General features: G+C 36.7%; 1 protein-coding gene across 6 annotated transcripts in view; it reads left to right on the forward strand.

Moving 5' to 3' along the window:
• The window catches only part of DLGAP1 (DLG associated protein 1), a 329410-nt gene that overhangs the window by 13064 nt on the left and 297332 nt on the right, over window positions 1–19014 (forward strand). The window lies entirely within an intron of this gene.

The following is a 19014-nucleotide window of genomic DNA, read 5'->3' on the forward strand; positions in this document are numbered from 1 at the left end:
CAAGTTAGAAAGCAAGGAATGTATGAGATTCTTTTACAAAGTCAGATATATAAAATGTTAAATTGTATTAGAACAATATCATTTTATATAACTGGAAACTTTTATCTCAGCCTATGAAAGAACCATTGCTCATGGCTGTTTTTGCTTTTTTGTGTGTTTGTTTCCATGAGAAATAATACTATTGACCCCTTGAGACTACCAACCTGATTGTAGTTTATAACATTGTTAAAACACTACAAGGTTATGTCCAAATAAGCACTGTCTTCCCATTTTCTATCCTTTACTTGGATTAACTTGGGGATGCTTGCTTCTTTAAGAAGTAATTTCATTGAAATGATGAGGAAGTAAACTAAGGATCCCCAAACACAATTCCTCTAAATCAGTGTGCTTTATATTTTGTCCTTTTGGAGGACCAGATAGTTATTTCCCAGGCTTATTGTGAGCCAGAATTCTGTTTGGTGCATGAGCTCCATATAACCCAGATTGTTAACTAAATATTGGAGGAGTTCACTAATTTTACTATTTTTTAAATTATTACTCTAGGTCTGAAGGAAAAGATATGTTTCCGTAAAGGTCTGCCTTTAGAATGCTTCTAAATTACCTTATAAAGTATAACGAAGTTGAGACATATACTATCCAGGGCAGAGCACGCATGTGTGTAAGCTTAGAGGCAGCTGCCTATATCCAATGCATAAGTAGTGCTATTAGCAAATATTAGTCGAGTTTAAATTTGTCTGATAAATAATCATACAGAATGCTCAAACTTTTGAAATCCATCAGCTAAAAGGTGCCATATTCAATAATGAACTTGGAAGTCAATATAGTCTTTCTTATCCTACTTCTCAGCTTATTTTGGATTTTTTCCTAATGTACATGTAGCTCATTGCAGATAATTTCATGTTCTAGGAAGCCTGTATTTAATGCCCTTCCTTATGTGTTTAAGCCCAGAGGAAGTTTTTAAAGTAATGAATACAGTCTTAATATGTTCCACAGCCTTCACTTTTTCTTGGTTCAATATTTTATAAAATATCCCCATGCATAAAAATAAAATGTTAATACTTCACTTATTAGGGATTTTTAAATGACTAAGAAATGAAAGAATTCACTAAAATGAAACCATGCCAATTTAATCTCACTTACATTTGTGACAGTTTTATTGGATTAATGAATGGATAGAATGTAGCATTGTCTTTATTAGTTGCAACCAGTGAGGAATCTACCCAAGCACTATAATATGTAATCCCATTGCATCATCTAAAAGATTATGAGTGTAGAATGAAAAATTTTGTGGAATGATTTAATAGAACTTCCGTTCTCAACAAGTCTTTCATTCCACCAAGATTTATTTAGCACCTGCTTGACCATATTGAACTCCAGGAGTGGTGACCAGATAAAAGAGGGAAAGGGCTGAAGACCAACTTGGGGAAGGAAAAGAACATCTAGATAGCCAACCACCTGGCTGGTAAGAATAAATACATGGGGGACAGGACTGAATCTCTGTTCGACAAGATAATAATGAAATCATTTTTTCTAAAATACTCAAATTTCCCACCCTGGCTGGTTTCACAGTGGTTAGAGCGTTGGACTGAGTCATAGGTTCAGTTCTGGCCAAGGGCATGTACCTTGGTTGCGATTGGTCCCCGGCTCTAGTCGGGGTAGCGCAGGAGGTGACCAGTCGATGTGTCTCTCTCACATCGATGTTTCTCTCTCTCTCTCTCTCTCTCCCCCTTCCTTCCTCCCATTCTATCTGAAGATAAATGGAAAAAATATCCTTGAGTGAGGATTTTCAAAAAATTCAAATTTCCGCCCTGGCCAGTTTGGCTCAGCAGTTGAGCATTGGCCTGCGGACCAGAGAGTCCTGGGTTCGGTCCCCACTAGGGACACGTACCACCAAAAAAAAACAACTCAAATTTCCCAAAGATGGAGGATGTGGTCCAGCCCAAGCAATTTAACGCTCTAGGCAGAATTTTTCAGGACAAGCAATGGTGTGATGGTGAGAAAGAGCATGGACAAATTCTAGCAAAGGTATCAGGCCCCAAGTAAGGTGAAGAGTTTTTTGTTATTAAAAATGTGTAATGAAAGACTAGATGAACATATCAGGGACAGAGTGAAGGAAATTTTCCTGTTTGGTAAAGTGAGGGCAGATGGCCACTTGTCTTCCTTTTAAATCAAATAGTCTAGTTCTATGCTGTCCAATATGGTAGCCACTAGCCTCGTGTGGCTATTTAAATTTACATTAACTAAAGTTAAATAACGATAAAATTTTAGTTGTTCAGTCACAGTAGCCACATTTCTAGTGTCCAGTAGCCATGTATGGCTGGTGTTTACCATATTAGACAATGCAAATAGACAACAATGCCTTCGTTGCAAAAAGCTCTATCAGACAGCATTCCTCTTGTTTTGGGTTGGTTTTTGTGTGTTTGTGCCTATTTTAATATTTTGATATCTACTAGGGTTGGGTTTGCCCTGAGGAGGCACCTCGGGCTGTGATGTCTCAGTGCTGAGCAGTGGCAGAGCCGCCGGTCCTTCTCCGAGAGCGTGGGCCAGGAGGCTCAGACAGTGAGGGCTGCCCTGGGTGAGCGCAGCCAGCGTGTACTCACGAGGTGCATGACATAAACCACTCCGCCACTCCAAACTATTGTTTCTTCATGTGCAAAAAGACTCACCTCATGGAGTCATTTTGAGGAATGAATTTTATAAAGTACCTAGTTTTCAATGACAGCCGATTTATCACTAAAAACACGAAGATTGGCCTGGGGTTTGCCCAGGTCCTCACACGACGTTTATCAGTCACACGTCATGCACGAGAAGCTTTGTGCTGGACGTGTCTTATTTCCCTTGGTCTGCAGTCAGCCCTGGCTCTGGCCCTTCCAGGAGCTCTGCTCTGCTCCTATTTGGTATCGTGTGCCTGACTGACCATTAGCCAACCAGGAAGTACCTGGACTAATATTTCCATTCACACTGTGAGCTTTGTACCAAAGCTCTGTCTCGACACTAAGCCTCATCTGTGATTCTCTTCCTCATTTATAAAAGAAGTATGAAAAACATTCCTCCTACTCATATTTATTTGTAAATTACAATGCTTTGGCACTTTTAGGAGCAGAGTCTGGGTGCAGATGGACTCAGAAGTTGGCAAGGCTTAGTAATTTCTGCTACAGCCTGTCACACACCTGGTGCCAATCTCCCCTACCAGCAGGTAACCCTTTGCACCTTACCTGAGACACGCCTGCCTACCTAACATTCTCCTGCTTTTGACCAAAGGGCAAGAGCTTTCTAGAGAGACCCTACTCACTATGGGTTTTCCAGGGCAGTGTTTACTTTAACCTTATTCAGAGTAGTGTTCTGTTTTAGGGAAATTGGTATAACCAAAAATGTGCTGTCTAGCCTCATTTGTGTACTTATCAAGCTTCAAAAACCATGTTTCCTCATATTGCTCTCTGAAACCAAGTCTTTTGGGGCCATATTTGAGGCTTCGAAAGAGAAAGATCACTTCAGTCCAGCAAGCCAGAAAAATGTCATTGGTCACGGACCAGTTGGAAAACCTTACTATTCAGAAAAGACTTTTCTAGAAAAGTTTACTAAGGCAGGAATCCCTAATGGAGACTCTCAGAGGGTTTCCAGGCCTCGAGCATTCACAGGGAGGTTACTCCTAGGGTTGAGACAACCCAAAAACAGAACTGAGGAGCAGCTCCACTGACTTCTGAAGTAATCCCACCTTGAGAAGACCCTTTAGTGGGATGGAGGATGAGGAAGGGGATTGAGGAGAACTCAGATGCAGAAAGACTGGGCATCCTACCCACCTAATTCAGGTGTTCTTAGGTTGGGCTGTGGAAATTTAGGGTGGGAAAGAATAAACTCCAGGGGTTCAGTAAATTTCTAACATTATATTAAAAATTTGGGAGTGAAGATTTTATATTCATTTTCCTTGGGAGAAAAGTCCTTAACTTTTATTCACAAAAGAGATAAAGAGCCATTAATCATGATATTGTTAAATATCATGGTAATTTTTTTGATTAGATCATTTAAAAATCACTTAATATTGATGACTTTTCTTCTTTCTTATAACAGTTAGAAAAAAATTTTCTTGGTTATAACCTTAGAATAATTTGAAGAATGCGCAGTTTTTAAAGAGTTATTATGGGAGCATATTACCTGAAATACGTAGATCCTCAGTTGGAACTTGAATATCCTGTTACAAAGTAAAGCTTGTAATAGGATTTATTGTGAAGAAGCTTTTCCTGAGTGATCCATTTAAATAGCAAAAAAAAGGAAGATCTGCTGTGTACAAGGGCTGAGAGGAGAGGGGAAATTCAAAGATTTGTAAAATAGTTCCTACTGGCAGAGAGTTTATAGTCTAGTGGGACACTAGGTAGTTAAATAAATATAATACAAGGCAAAGTAAGAAGCATAAAGATACCTGAAAAGAGAATATGGATGTTTATGGGAACAAGAACTCCAGCTTGAGGTTTAGGAAAGGAAGGGTAGAGCACAAGGGAGATTTCCCCGTTGGAGATGTTGTATCTCTGAAGCTTTGCCGTCATTTCCATGAAAGCATGTCGAGAGAGATTTCTCTTAACATTTTATCATGTTTATTAATCTCTCAGTAATTCAATCCTGCATCCCTCAGGCCTAACTTAGTGCCTAGCAAACACCATTTATGTGTGGATGGATGGATGGATGGATGGATGGATGGATGGATGGATGGATGGTGGTGGGTGAGCAGATGGTGGGTGGATGGTCACAGGCAGGAGAGAGTGAAGGTCCAAGGGAGAGAGAGGAAGGGAGAGAAGAATAAATAAAGAGCACATGTCTACACAGTTATTTCAGCAGCCAGCTCAGTTCAGAGTTTTGCAGGAGAACAGTCAGACAGATTTAAAAGGTGAACATTTTTGCCCAGCAGGTGTGGCTCAGTGGATTGAGTGTCATCCCATGGACTGAGAGGTCCCAGTTCGATTCCTGGTCAGGGCACATGCCTGGGTTTCAGGCTCAATCCCCAGTAGGGGTCATGCAGGAGGCAGCCAATTGATGCATCTCTCTCACATCAATGTTTCTATCTCTCTCTCTCTTCCTCTCTCTCTAAAAAACCAATAAAAATATATTTCAAAAAATAAAAATAAAAGATGGGTATTTTCATGGATCAGAAGTCGGCACAGCCTGGCTCAGCTGAGTGCTGTGCTCAAGGTCTCCCAAGGCTGAAATAAAGCTACCAACTGGCCTGGGCTCTTATCTGAAAGCTCTGGGGAAGACTCCGCTTCCAAATGTGTTGAAGTAGATAGAAGAATTCAGTTCCTTGTAACTATACAACTGAGGTCCCATCATCTGCCAGCCAACAAATGGCACATTGAATTTTTATCATGCTTTGAATCTCTCTCGCTAGTCGGCCACATCTTGCTTTTGCATCCAGGCAGGAGAAAGCTCTTCTGTTTTGTTTTGTTTTATTTTACTTTATTGTCATAAAATAACAAGCTCTTCTTTTATGGTCTTATGTGATTACTTTGGGTCCACCAGATTAATCCAGAATGATCTACCTATTTTAAGATCACTGATTAATAACCAATGGCATCTGCAAAGACCCTTTGCCATGAAATATAACATATTCACAGGTGTGACACCAGGGGGTGGAGATCATGGGAGTCAAAAGTGTCTACTACACTAGGTATCAGCAGAGTGAGTAAATATAAATAGCAGACTGGTGAGGGTGCACCTTCATTGACTGCCATGCTATTTGAAGGCCATGAAGTTAGTTCTAGGAAGAGAGAAAGTACAGCTTTGGAGTCGGATGGCTGTGTTCAACCCTGTGTTTTACTGATTATTTAACTTTGAGTGCATATATAACCTCTCTCCGCCTTGGTGTCCTCTGAAATGTGGAGAAAATAATAATACATATCACACAGAGTTGTTGAAAGGATTAAATGAGTTAATGTAATGTAAAGAGCATAGAACAATACTTGGAAAAGGGACATTTATATAATGCCTCAATAAATGCTATTATTTTTATTAAGTCTGAAAATATGGTGGTAGTGATGTAAAATGAAACAACAAGAAGTAGATTTCAGAGCCATTGCAGAAGTCACTGCTAGAGATCACAATTTCATTCAGTCAGGCTTTTGATGGAATGAAATCCTATAGCATCTGTATTTGTTAATTACTGCTGCTGTAACAAGGTACCAAACCTCACGGCATAAAATAACATGAATTTATCTTACAGTTTTGAATGTCAGAAGTCTGAAGTGGGTCTCAATAAGCTAAAACCGTAGTATAGCAATGCTTATTCCCTTCTGGGGGTTCTAGGGGAGAATTCATTCTCTTGCTTTTTCCAGCTTCTAGAGGCAGCTTGTATTCCTTGACTCCTCGGTGCTTTGTTCATCTTCAAAGCCAGCAATCACCTCACTCTGACTCTGCTTCTGGGGTCACTTCCCCTTTTCTGACTCTCTCATCTCTGTCTTTCACTTACAAAGACTGCTGTAGTTGCAATTGGACCACCTAGATAAGCACGATAGCCTTCCCATCTCATGATCATTAACTTAATTACATCTGCAAAGTCCCTCTTGGAAGGTGACACATTCACAGGTCCCATGAATTAAGACATGGGCATCTTCAGAGAACTATTATTCTGCCTAATACAGAATCTACCACCTAATGCATTTTATGTATTTAAAACCAAATATCATTTTTTAAGTCGTGCATGAAACTTGTGTGAAATCATCCATCCAGTGCACATCAGCTAAATGAGATCACTGTATATATTCCGTGGCTCCTGAATATTTATTTTATGTGGAGGTGGAATGGAAGACCATCAATTTCTGTTTGATAGACTTTTTTAAACTATTAGACTATTTTACTATTTTAAACTATTTAGATTAATCAAACTATGTTATTCTATTTTAAACTCCGGCTATTTAAAACAATTGAGTCTAGATTCTTCTAGACTCAATTAAATATTTGCTGCTTATTTTTATCTAAAATGTTTATTATTCATTTTACAGTAAAACAGCAATTATTTATATCACTTGAAAACTCCTTCCAATAGCTATAAATGTAAATATATACATGTTATACATTTTCAATTATTATGTTCTATGCTTTTTGTTTTTTGTTGTACATAATATTATTTTTAATTCAAGGAACACTAACTATACATCAGGCACGCTAATAAAGACTGGGAATACAAAGTTGAAAAAAAGACAGACTCCAGTCCTCAAGGAGCTCTCATTGTACTAAGGAAGGGAGGGATTCTGATGGTAAGAATTTTTTAAAAGGAGAAGACATGTTTAACATATTATTGCCTGACACCAATCAGAAAGGATATATGTACCCCTATGTTCATATGTTCATAGCAGCACTATTTACAATAGCTAAGATCTGGAAACAGCCCAAGTGTCCATCAGTAGACAAGTGGATAAAAAAACTGTGGTACATGTACACAATGGAATACTATGCAGCTGTTAGAAACAAAGATCTCTTATCCTTTCGGATGACATGGAGGGACCTGGAAAGTATCATTCTAGCCAAAACAAGCCAAGCACAGAAAGACAAATTCTTTCTTTCAAAAAGAAAGTATTTATTTCAAAAAAAAGAAGTCCAAGTAAATCTTAGTATCTTAATATAAATATACTAATATCACATGATCTCACTTATTTCTGGAATATAATGAACTAAACAAACTGATGAACAAAATAGACCCAGAGTCATAGAAGTAGAGTACAGACTGACAATCCTCAGAAGGATGGAGAAAGATAAACCACAGAACTTATATGCATAACTGATAGACATGAACAACAAAGCTGGGGACAGAGTGGGAGGGGGTGGAGGAAGGGTGTCAAGGGGGGGAAGGAGAAACATCTGTAACAAAAATAAATTAATAACAAAAATTTTCAAATAAATAAATGAAATATAATTGCCTGGACATGGAGATTGAATGATTGAGTTGTCAGAGAAGAGGAGAAATGAAAAAAATTTTTATGGTTTGAAAAATTGGGTGTACATCAGTGCCTCCAATTTTGATAGATAATATGGGAGAAAGAATAAGTTTAAATGGAGAAAATGATTTACTTTTAGACATTTTGGATCTGATGTGCTTGTTGAAGATGTCCCATAGGCAATCATTCATTTATTCAAAACTATTTGGGAGGTTATTACGTAATCTAGATAAGAGATTATTGTGGTTCAAGCAATAAAAGTAAAAGCAATAAAGATAGCCCTGCCAGTGTGGCTCAGTGGTTGTGTCGACCCATGCACTAAGAGGTCACCGGTTCAATTCCCAGTCAGGGCACGTGCCCAGGTTGTGGGCCCAGGCCCTAGTTGGGGGCATGTGGGAGGTGGCCAATGGATGTTCTCTCTCTTCTATATTTCTCTCTCTCTCTCCCTCTCCCTTCCACTCTCTCTAAAATCAATAAAGAAAAATAAATTTTAAAAAAAAGATGGAGAGAAGTGAAAATATCTTCATACTTATCTTAAAGTATCAGGTTAGTCAGAAATTCTCATGTGAGGAAAAAGGAGAAGAGACAGCAGCTGGATTTATGATTCTGAAGTTCAGGAAGATGACAGGAATGGAGAAAGCTCATTTGGGAGTTACCACATCGGCAGAGAAGAGTTTGAGTGAATGAGATCACATCAGGGCATGTGTAAGTTAGAAGAAGAGGCAGCACAGGCCAATTTCCTGAGCTACACAGACTTTAAAGCACAGACGGGAAGCCGAAGGAGAGCAATAATAAAGAGTCCAAAAGATAGAAAGGAAAATAAAACTGCATGGAAAAGAAGGAAGAAGAGGATTTCAAGAGCAGGGATAGTTCAACAAGATCAACCACCAAAGAGTAGTTGAGTCAGATAAGGAATGAAAAGCCTATTGATGAATCTGGCAATTAGGAAGTAACTATTGTATTTGCCAACAATTTCCCTAAAGTGATAGGGTAAAAATCATTTTGTACACATTGTATGCATATTCATTCTGTTCATTTTTTAAAATGCTTATTATTTTTAAAAGTATTATTATAATGAAAATATGTATAGCTACTAAAATGTTCTCATACACCATGGTTATTTATTTCTCTACTCACTATTCACTTCTCAGTTACTTGGCATTTGAATATTTTTACAACTTTTCAACATTATAAGTAATGTAGTAAGTGTTGTTTGATCAATGTGAAAACTTTTTTTCTAGTTAGTATTCCCAAATATTATGCACTATTCTTTATTTCAAAAAAAGAAGTCCAAGTAAATCTTAATATCTTCATTTAAATATACTAATTTTGAATAATTATTTTGCAGAAATATTTTTGTTTTTCCATTATTTTCAGATGGAGATAATCACAAATGTCTGTACTGTTGTTGTCTGACCAGGAGTGCACACTTCGACAGCAAGCATTTCCTTAGCACACTACCCCCTGAAGCCCTCTGTTAATGCAGTATTCAGTATATAATAATCCAGTTCCTCTCTCTACATTATAAACAATTTGATACCCATTAATAATAGGTTTCTTTACTTTCAAATGACTAAAGTAATTTCCCACCCATTAGCTATTTTTGTTGACCTCACTTCACTAGAGATCCTCAATCTAAGTTTTATTTTAGCAATCACAATTCTCTCATCTAATTAAAAAAATGGGCCATTGCCTCAGTGGCCTGCATTCAACCTTATTTTGACTGGCAATTTTCTAATAATATCTCACTCTCTTTTTCACCCCTGTACTTATTAGAATAGCAGTTTCTGTTCACTTGAGTTCATTCTTTTTCCCCAATTCTCTTTGCCCCGTTCTGTTTATGTCATATTTATTTTTCCTTTCCTCCTATTTACTTAGTAACCTATTCACATCTTTTACTGTTACAAGTGCCTGAAGAGGCATCCAATTATTTATTCAGTAGAAATTCCTAGAAGTGGACTAGCTGGATCAAAGAGTATGTGAAATGTTAAAGATTTTTGCACATAATACCAAATGACCTCTACAGAGGTTGTTGAATTTTCACTCCAGTACCAACTGCCACACTGGACAGTTCTCTATTGTGAATCCAAATATACTTTCCTTTAACTTGGATGTAAAGCTATATGAAATAAATCCGACTACACTTCCACATGCAGTTTAATGAAAACTATTATTTGTTCCTAAGTCTTCATTGGCCCATCTTCAAAAGACCAAGTTTCTTCAGCAATTCTCTAAGCATGGGACTTCGAGCACTGTCAGCATCCCAAATGACAAATTATATCTTGTTCCAAAAAAAAGCAAATTCCCTCTTACCTTATAGTGTAATTGTGTGAACAATATTACAGTAGAATTTAGACTTCACAGCATCTATTGAAAAATCTTTGGATATTAACACCCTTCTTCTATCAATGCACCAGCTTGTCTGGCAGCCATGCCAACCTATCTCTGAATCAGATAAAATTTTCAAGCCATTTTTTCACATGAAATCATGTTGACATGTTTCTCCCACGCTGTACTGTGTACTTGGATAGTGCACAGTACTACATAAGGTAGAATATTATTTTCATTTTTATTAAATGTCATCTTTCAGATATAGATATGTTCTTCTAACCCAGGGTCACCCCTTACTGTTATGCAGGTTATGCACTAACTTTAAGGAACATCATTTATATCAGTAGTTATATTAATGTTATTTATTTATTACAATAATTTTCCTGCAAATAGCAGTAGAATCTTGAGGAAGAGACAGCTTATTTCTAATTCACCCACCTAAAAGTGCCATTTGGACCACCAAAAAAAGAAGTGTTTCTGCTGTCAAAATTTGAGAATACTAAATCTGAAATCCAATATTTTAAATATTTTCCCAGGATATGTTATATCTCATAATAGTGTCTAATATATCATCAAAGTTGATGATAAAAAAATATTCAGAGTAAATCCAAAAAGAAGGGCTGAAGCATACCACTAGAGACCATTCTATAGTTTTTAAAGAAAATATTTATATACCGTGTAGGAAAGTCAGTCAACCAGTTATGGATCTCCTATTCAGTCTTTATTTTATGTCTTTACTTTTTTTCAAAGTATATCATTTTCTTACAGGTATTATTGGGAAGGTTCATAAAGTTAATACACATTTATTGGGGAAATTTTGTAAAATACAAAAGATAATGGAAATTACCCAGAGATAATCACTATGAACGTTTTTGTGTTGTTGCTGTTCTTTAAAAATACTGGATGAGGAACCTCTGCATAAACCTATCAGTGAGAAAAAAAAAGAAAGCATACTATAAACACTATTGGCACATTAATTTAAAGTTTCCTCAGAAATAAGACCAGACCAAAGTAGTTTATGAAGCCTGGAAGGAAAAGGTAATTTCTTTCATACAAAAATTCTTTTAGAGATCTGAACAAAAGAGATGTTCAATTCATTTTAAGATTTAGTATATTCTTAAACAGCCTAGGGCAATTTGAGAAAGGAAAATGTTAATACAATTGCTTTCATGAACCTGATGCAAAAATTCTTAATAAATATTTGAATAAGATTAAATTATTGTAAGTAATATACAATAACATGACCAGATAGGATTTATTTGGTAATAAAAGGAAGGCTTAACAACATTGGAGAAGATATTTACATAATTCACAGCATTAAGAGATTAAAGGAGAAACATAAAACAGTCTCAATATATGTATGAAAGGCATGTCATCATATTCAACAGCCAGTAATGATTTAAGAAAAAATAACAAATTAGAAATAGAAAAACATTTCTTAAGATGGATAGATAGATAGATGATAGATAGATATAGATATATAAATATATAGATATTTTTGACAGTACCTTTATGTGAGGTTGCATCTTCAAAGTATTTCTTTTAAATCCATTAAGAAGATAATGAACCTAAAGAACCTGCTGGTTCTTTTTTTTAATTGAGATATACTTGACATATTATATTAGTTTCAGGCGTACAACATGATTCAGTATTTGTATATGTGGCAAAATTATTACCACAGTAAGTCATTATCCATCACCAGACATAATTTAAAACTTTTTCTTGTGATGAGAACTTTCTGTATCTATTTAACAACTATCAAATATGTAATACAATACTATTAACTATATTCCCAGGCTGTGCATTACATCCCAAAGACTTGTTTACTTCATAACTGGAAGGTTGAACTTTTGACTCCCTTTCACCCATGTCACCCATCCCCAACACCTGCCTCTGGCAACCAGCAATTTATTTACGTGTATGAGCTCAAGAGTTTAGTTTTGTTTTGTTTTAGATTCCACATATAAGCAAGATCATGCAGTATTTATCTTTCTCTATCTGACTTATTTCACTTAACTTAATGCCCTCAAGGCCCATCCATGTTCTTTTTATGGCTGAATAATATTCCATTTTATGTCTACATATATACACATTTTTTATGCATCCATCCATCAATGAACTCTTGGGTTCTTTAGGTATTTTGTACTTTAGCTATTGTAAATAATACTGCAATGAACATGGAGTGTTGACCATTGGTTCTTTGCTGACATTTTGTTGTTGTTGAAATCATTCTGTCTATAGTTTGTCCTCTAGTATTTTCCCCTGGAAAGGCTCACTTGAGCAATATTACCCAAATTCTGGCATATTCAACATTGCCTTTTTTTACCTGAGTCTTTATACTTGAAGAAGAGTTTGATTAGATATAAAATCCTTGGCTCCTGCTTTCTTGGCTTGATGTCTTATAGATGTTGCTCCACCATGCACTGAGGTTAAATGTTCCTGTGGGTGTGTCTGATGTCAACTTCACTTTCCCTCTCTCAACCTGATTTTATCTTTTTACCTAACTGCCTAAATGATTCTTTCCAAAGCTTTTCTAAGATATGTCTTTTTGTGTGCCATTCCAGATTACTTTTCTCTAATAAAATGAATACCCTTTTATTAAATAAATATAAACCTTTTTATTTCAGAAAAACTTCTTTGAATTATATTTTAAGATAATTTTTCTGTTCCATTGCTTTGATTTTCTTTGGAATTACAACTATGCATATGTTGGATATATTTTCTTTTCTATCCTCCCCAAGGGTATTTTTTTGGTTTTTTGTTCAGAGAGAGTAGGAGGGAGAGAGAGGAAGAGAGAGAGAGAGAGAGAGAGAGAGAGAGAGAGAGAGAGAAACATCGACGTGAAAGGGACACATTGAGTGGTTGCCACCCGCACGACCCAACCAGTGCCGGGGACAAACTGCAACCGAGGTACATGCCCTTAGCAGGAACTAAACCCGGGTCTCTCTGGACCACAGGCCAACGATCTAACCGCTGAGCCTAACTGGCCAGGGCTGTTGGATATATTTTCTTGTATCTCTTATCCGTATCTTTTTCTCTCTGTACCATTTCTTTGATTTTTAAAATTTTTATCTTTTATGGCCCTTCATTTACTTTACTTTCCTTCAATTCTGTCAGTTCATATTTTACATCCTCCAGCTGCCTGCCAGCAACCATTTGTTGTCTTCTCACTTCTTCCCTGAGTTCTCATAATTCTGCTCTGTGATCTTCCCCTATATGGAGCTGTAGTTGCTTTGTTGGGTTATTCTTTTAATCTTCTTTATGAAAACATGTTTTTCCAATGCATCTTCATTATTTATAGAAAATCTGTGCATCTTCATTATTTATAAGTGCATCTTCACTATGAGAAATTTGTGGCTGCTCTTCTTCATATTTCTCAGAGTGCCTCCATGTATATTCCTTTCATGTTACTCCGATTTGAATGAGTTGCGTTTTCCTAGAGAATCAGAAGAAGCTTCCTTAAGAGACTAGTGGGTAGTAGTTTCCCTAGTGTTTGTGAATAGAGGGCTTCTTTTGCTGTTGCTGCAGTTATAAACTGTCTGTTCATGATATAATGCATCTACGTAGTCTGCATCCTCTGACACTCAGACCAAACCTAGTTCTTTTTTCCCTCAAATACTTCATGGACGAACTCACAGGGTGCCTGTCACATGGGGACCCAAATGATAGTCATTTTTAGAAAGACTTTTTCTGACCCTTAATGAGATTGGCCCACTTACTCTCCACTACCTACATTAGTCCCGGCCTTTTCCACAGCCCAAGTCTCTGAGATTCAGGTCCTCACTTGGGGGAGTATATATTCGATGGAGTTTCCTAGGATCTGCTACATCTAGGTTTGCTTCATACCTCTCAGTTACCTACCACATTGCTATGACTTCCCTCTTTGGTGTTCTGCCTGACTCTGACTATGGAGTTTGGGGATTTTCTGCTGGTTTTGCTGAAAATATGATTTGTGGGTATTTCTCTTCACTTGGTTGTGTTGTTGTTTTTATTGTTTGGAATGGATTCCAGGAGAAGTGAGAAAATTCCGTTTCTGTGAAAACCAGTCTTGTTAGCATTTAGAAATATTTCCTTACTATTTTGTTTCTAAAAAGAGGACTTTGCATTAGAAAATTCAGGGTATGTGTTTACCTATAAACCAAGTTAATCTTCAAAAATGAAAGTAAAAATTAAGCACAGTTCCTTTGCTTACTACTTTTGCATAAACGCAGGCTGCTTGTCTTAGTGCTCAGAGATCTTATGCTTAACACCGTGTCCTAGGATAATGCTGTGCTGTAAATTCAGGCCCATCAAGCTTTTATCTTTGGATGATTCAAAAGATGTGTCTATCTTTATCCTCTGTGCCATATTCCCCTTCACAATCTTTAAGATTACCCACCTTGATTCTGGGGTCCTCCCAAAAGCTCTTAGAGTAAATAAAAATATAACTTGCCTAGGCACTAAAACCTAAGTTTAATGGTTTTAGGTATGCCCTCTTTTTAAAAAGGAAAATGTCTTCATTGGGAAGATTAAGTTATCAATCTAATAAACCTTGTGATATTTTAAATCAACATTCCCCATGCTAATTTTCTACACAAAATGTATGTATTTAATAATGGATCTTCATGTAGTAGTGACATCACAGCCATGTTAACCAGGAAAAAATATATAATGCTAAGACTTTATAAATAAGACTAATCCTTACAACCCAACATAAAACACATGCTTTAAATGAATTTACTAGTAGCCATTATGCTAAATCATCATTTCACCACAGCCTGCCAATTTAAGAGTCTTTCATTTAGTCATTCAAAAAATATTTATTAAATGCCTACTACTGCCAGGCTCTGTGTAGATGTGAAGGATACAAAGATGATCAGAAATAGACATGATTCCTACCCTCATGCTCCTCATTGTCAGTGGGGAGATAAACATTACTCAGACCAATCACACAAATCAGTTTAAATGTGGTACTACCATGGTAAGCACTACTATTGGTTTATGGTGGGAGCTCTTCCCTGAGTGTAATCAGACCTGTTTCCTTCTTCCTTGAGAAGGACCATGGCTGAATTCTGCTTCTCACAAGACCAGCGTACCTTTCTAGGCACAACCCTAAATATCTTGCACATAAGATCAGACAGCTGGGTCCCTGAAACCAAAATGTTTATTCCCTGCCTTCCCTTCATGCATCCCTCATACTTGCCCGATTAGAAAAGTGGCCAATGAAGGAGGCAGGGTCTCTTCATTGTGAGTTTAACTAAGAGGTTCAACCCAAGCAAGTCTCTTCAAAGATGCCAAGAGTGAAGTGGCCCATGTACCTTCTACACCTTCTGCTCATAAATACAAGCCTATCCCAAGTGTCTACTTAGCTCAACATATACAAAGGCAATTATGATGCTGTACTAGTACATTGATTTAAGAAGTTCAGAGAAGCATGCCCTAGGAAGCAATGGTTGGGATTAGGTTTGAAGAAAGGGCAGTATAAATCAGACAATCATGGAATCATGAGAAGGCAAAAAGAAACAAAAGGGTCAGAAATGAATCCAGTATGGTTAAGTCACCAAGATGGTACAAGATAAGTCTGGGAAGAGTTGCAGGACTATATCATTCAGGGCCCCAGAGGTTGTGTTTACATTTTGAATCTTTAAAAAAAAAATTTTATTGAATTTATTAAGGTGACATTGGTTCATAAAATTATATAGGTTTCAGGTATCCAGTTCTATAATACATCATCTGTATATTGTATTGTGTGTTCACCAGCCAAAGTCAGGTATTCTTCTGTCATCATTTATGCCTCCTATACCTCCTACTTCCTCCCACCCCCTTTCCCTCAGTAATCACCATACTGTTACCTGTTCTATGAGGTTTTGTTGTGAGGTTTTTTGTTTTTTTTTTTGCTTAATCCCTTCACCTTTTTCACCCAGCCTCCCAACCTCCTCCTGTCTGACAGTTGTCAGTCTGTTCTCTGTATCTATGAGTCTGTTTCTACTTTGTTTGTTAGTTTATTTTGTTCATTAGATTTCACATATAAATGTAACATATGGTATTTGTCTTTCTCTGTCTGAATTATTCCATTTAGCATAATGCTCTCCAGGTCCATCCATGCTGTCACAGAAAGTAAGATTTTCTTTTTTATGGCTCAGTAGTACTCCATTGTGCAAATGTACCTCAGCTTTTTTATCTGTTCATCTACTGATGGACACTTGGGCTGCTTCCAAGTCTTGACTATTGTAAATAATGCTGCAATGAACATAGTGGTGCATATATTTTTTCAAATTAGTGTTTTGTGTTTCTTCAGATATATTCCCAAAGGGAATAACATTTTGAATCATTATATCCTTGTTTGTGTGTGTAGGAGGGTAGGAGAGGGGAAAGCTGATATTCACTTTGCCTTCTGAAAATATCCATGAAGTCAAAAGATAGGTAAAATGGAAGGAGAACCAGTAAGAAGACAAGTAGAGTATTCCAGGTGGAAGGAAATGGACAAGGATGGTGGCAGTGATATTGGAGTAAGTGGACACCTTCCAGAGATTACAAGTCTATAGTACCAGGTGATGTGGAGGATGAAGGAAGTACCCATGTTTCTGAGATGTTTAATAGATTATGTTTCTGCCCGGCCAGTGTGGCTCAATGGTTGAGTATTGACCCATGCACCAAGAGGTCATTGGTTCTATTTCCAGTCAGAGCACATGCCCAGTTTGTGGGCCAAATCCTTAGTGAGGGGCATGCAGGAGGTGGGGCCCATCAATGTTCTCTATCATCGATGTCTCCATCTCTCTCTCTCCCTTCCTCTCTCTATAAAATCAATTAAAAACTTTTTTTAAATAAAAAAAGATGGTGTTTTCATTCACTGGTGTAGGGAACACTAGAAGAGGTACAATGAGGAGGTAGGTGAAGGAGGAAAGAGGAGAAAATGAGATTGACTTGAAGGTGCTGCTTATGAAGTACTTTGAGGTATATAAGTGAAGTTGTCAAGTACCTGAAGTTCACATGGGAGATCTGGAATAAAATATAAATGTATGAGTCATCTGCATGTAAAAGGTTTTCCTGGGATTTAAATTTCCCTTCACCATGTTTTTTTTTTTTCCTACCCTTTCCAATTTGAAGATCATTTTCTTTGGTGGAAAACATGGTAAAGTTAGTGTGTTTGATGTTTCATGCTCCTCCTCCTGCTACTTGTCCTCCCCTTCCTCCTCCTTCCTCCTCATCTGTTCACATTACACCATCTGGACTGAGCCTTGGGATTGTCCTTGTTCTTCTATCTGTTCCAATTCATATCTTTTAAAGTGGCTTTTTTTTTAACCGTCCTTGATTTCTTCATTCTTTTTTGTTGATTCACAAACTTCATTTTATTCTGTGCTTTAGCCCTTTGGTGCAATTCTTTACCTGTATTCTTTCTTTATTGTGACCGCATCTCTCATGTTTGAAACAAAGTCCTTTAATTTGAACACTTCAAAACTCTTCTTGTACAATTTTTCATCTCTTTACAGGTATTCTACTTTTATTCTCATCTCAATCATTTGCTATTATATCATAAGGATTAAGGTTTGTGATCCCACTTTCCCTCTTGAATCATCAGCCCTTTCATGTTATCTAATCAACATCTCCCCTGTCCTCCTCCTTTTTCCCTTTCTTTTTTCTTCTATTCTTCTTCCACATTTGTTTTTTCTTCCTCCTCCACTTTGTTTTTTCTTGCTCTTACTCTCTCTGGTTTTGGAGTTTTGTCTTATTGAAAATTAGCCATAATTAAACACAGTACAAATGGTTCTCTAAGTAGGTAGATCGCTAATTCCCCACATCTGAGGTTATCCCTACTCTTTTCCATTTCTCTCTATCTACCTTCTTCACAATTTATAATACATAGCTAATCCTTATAATTAGAAACATTACATGACAATGTTTCTTTAACAAATTAATAATTTTATTAACATGTTCATTAAGATATAATTTGCAAACCATAAAATTTACTTATTTAAAATATACAACTCAATGGTTTTAGTACATTCACAGAGTTAAGATGAGAGCATTTTCATCACTCCAATGAGAAACATTCACTTCCCAGTACTCCTACCCCAAGCCCAGGGCAACCACTAATCTACTATCTCCATAGATTCTCCCTATTCTAGACACTTCATATTCATGGAATTATATAATATGTGATCTTTTGTGACTAGCTTTTTTAAAACAGCACACTGCCTTCAAGATTTATTCATGTTATAGCATATATTAATATTGAGTTTATTTTTAATGCCAAATAATATTCCGTTACATGGATAAAATACATTTTTTTTATCCATCCATCAGTTGAAAGAAATGAGAGTTTTTTTGTTGGTTTTTTTTTTTTTTTTTTTTTTTGGCTATTATGAATAATGATGCTATAAACATTTGTGTACAAATTATTGTGTGGAGACATGTTTTCATTTCTCCAGGATATATACCTAAGAGTGGAATTGCTGAGTCATGTGGTAATTCTTTGTTTATCATTTTAAGGCAAATCAACTAATTATTACTTTTTCTTTATTATTTCTCTTTAGAGGCAGCCATTATTAATTCAGGAGAGGAGAGTTTTAGGGTCTAGTTTTGCATTATGGCAAAGACAAGAAAGATTGTAAAGTCTTTGTCTTTAAGCTAAAATTGCTTTGCTCAGTCACAATGTCCTTGGCTATGGATAACCTAGGACTGGTCTTGCTGTTGTTATTGCACATTCTACTTGGTAAAGCTGGATTTTAATAAGTGCTGCCTGCTCAAATTCTGTGAACTAAAACACCTGGGAGAGGAAGTTGCA

Source organism: Molossus molossus, unplaced genomic scaffold, assembly GCF_014108415.1.
Source record: "Molossus molossus isolate mMolMol1 unplaced genomic scaffold, mMolMol1.p scaffold_m16_p_6, whole genome shotgun sequence".
Lineage (NCBI taxonomy): Eukaryota > Metazoa > Chordata > Mammalia > Chiroptera > Molossidae > Molossus > Molossus molossus.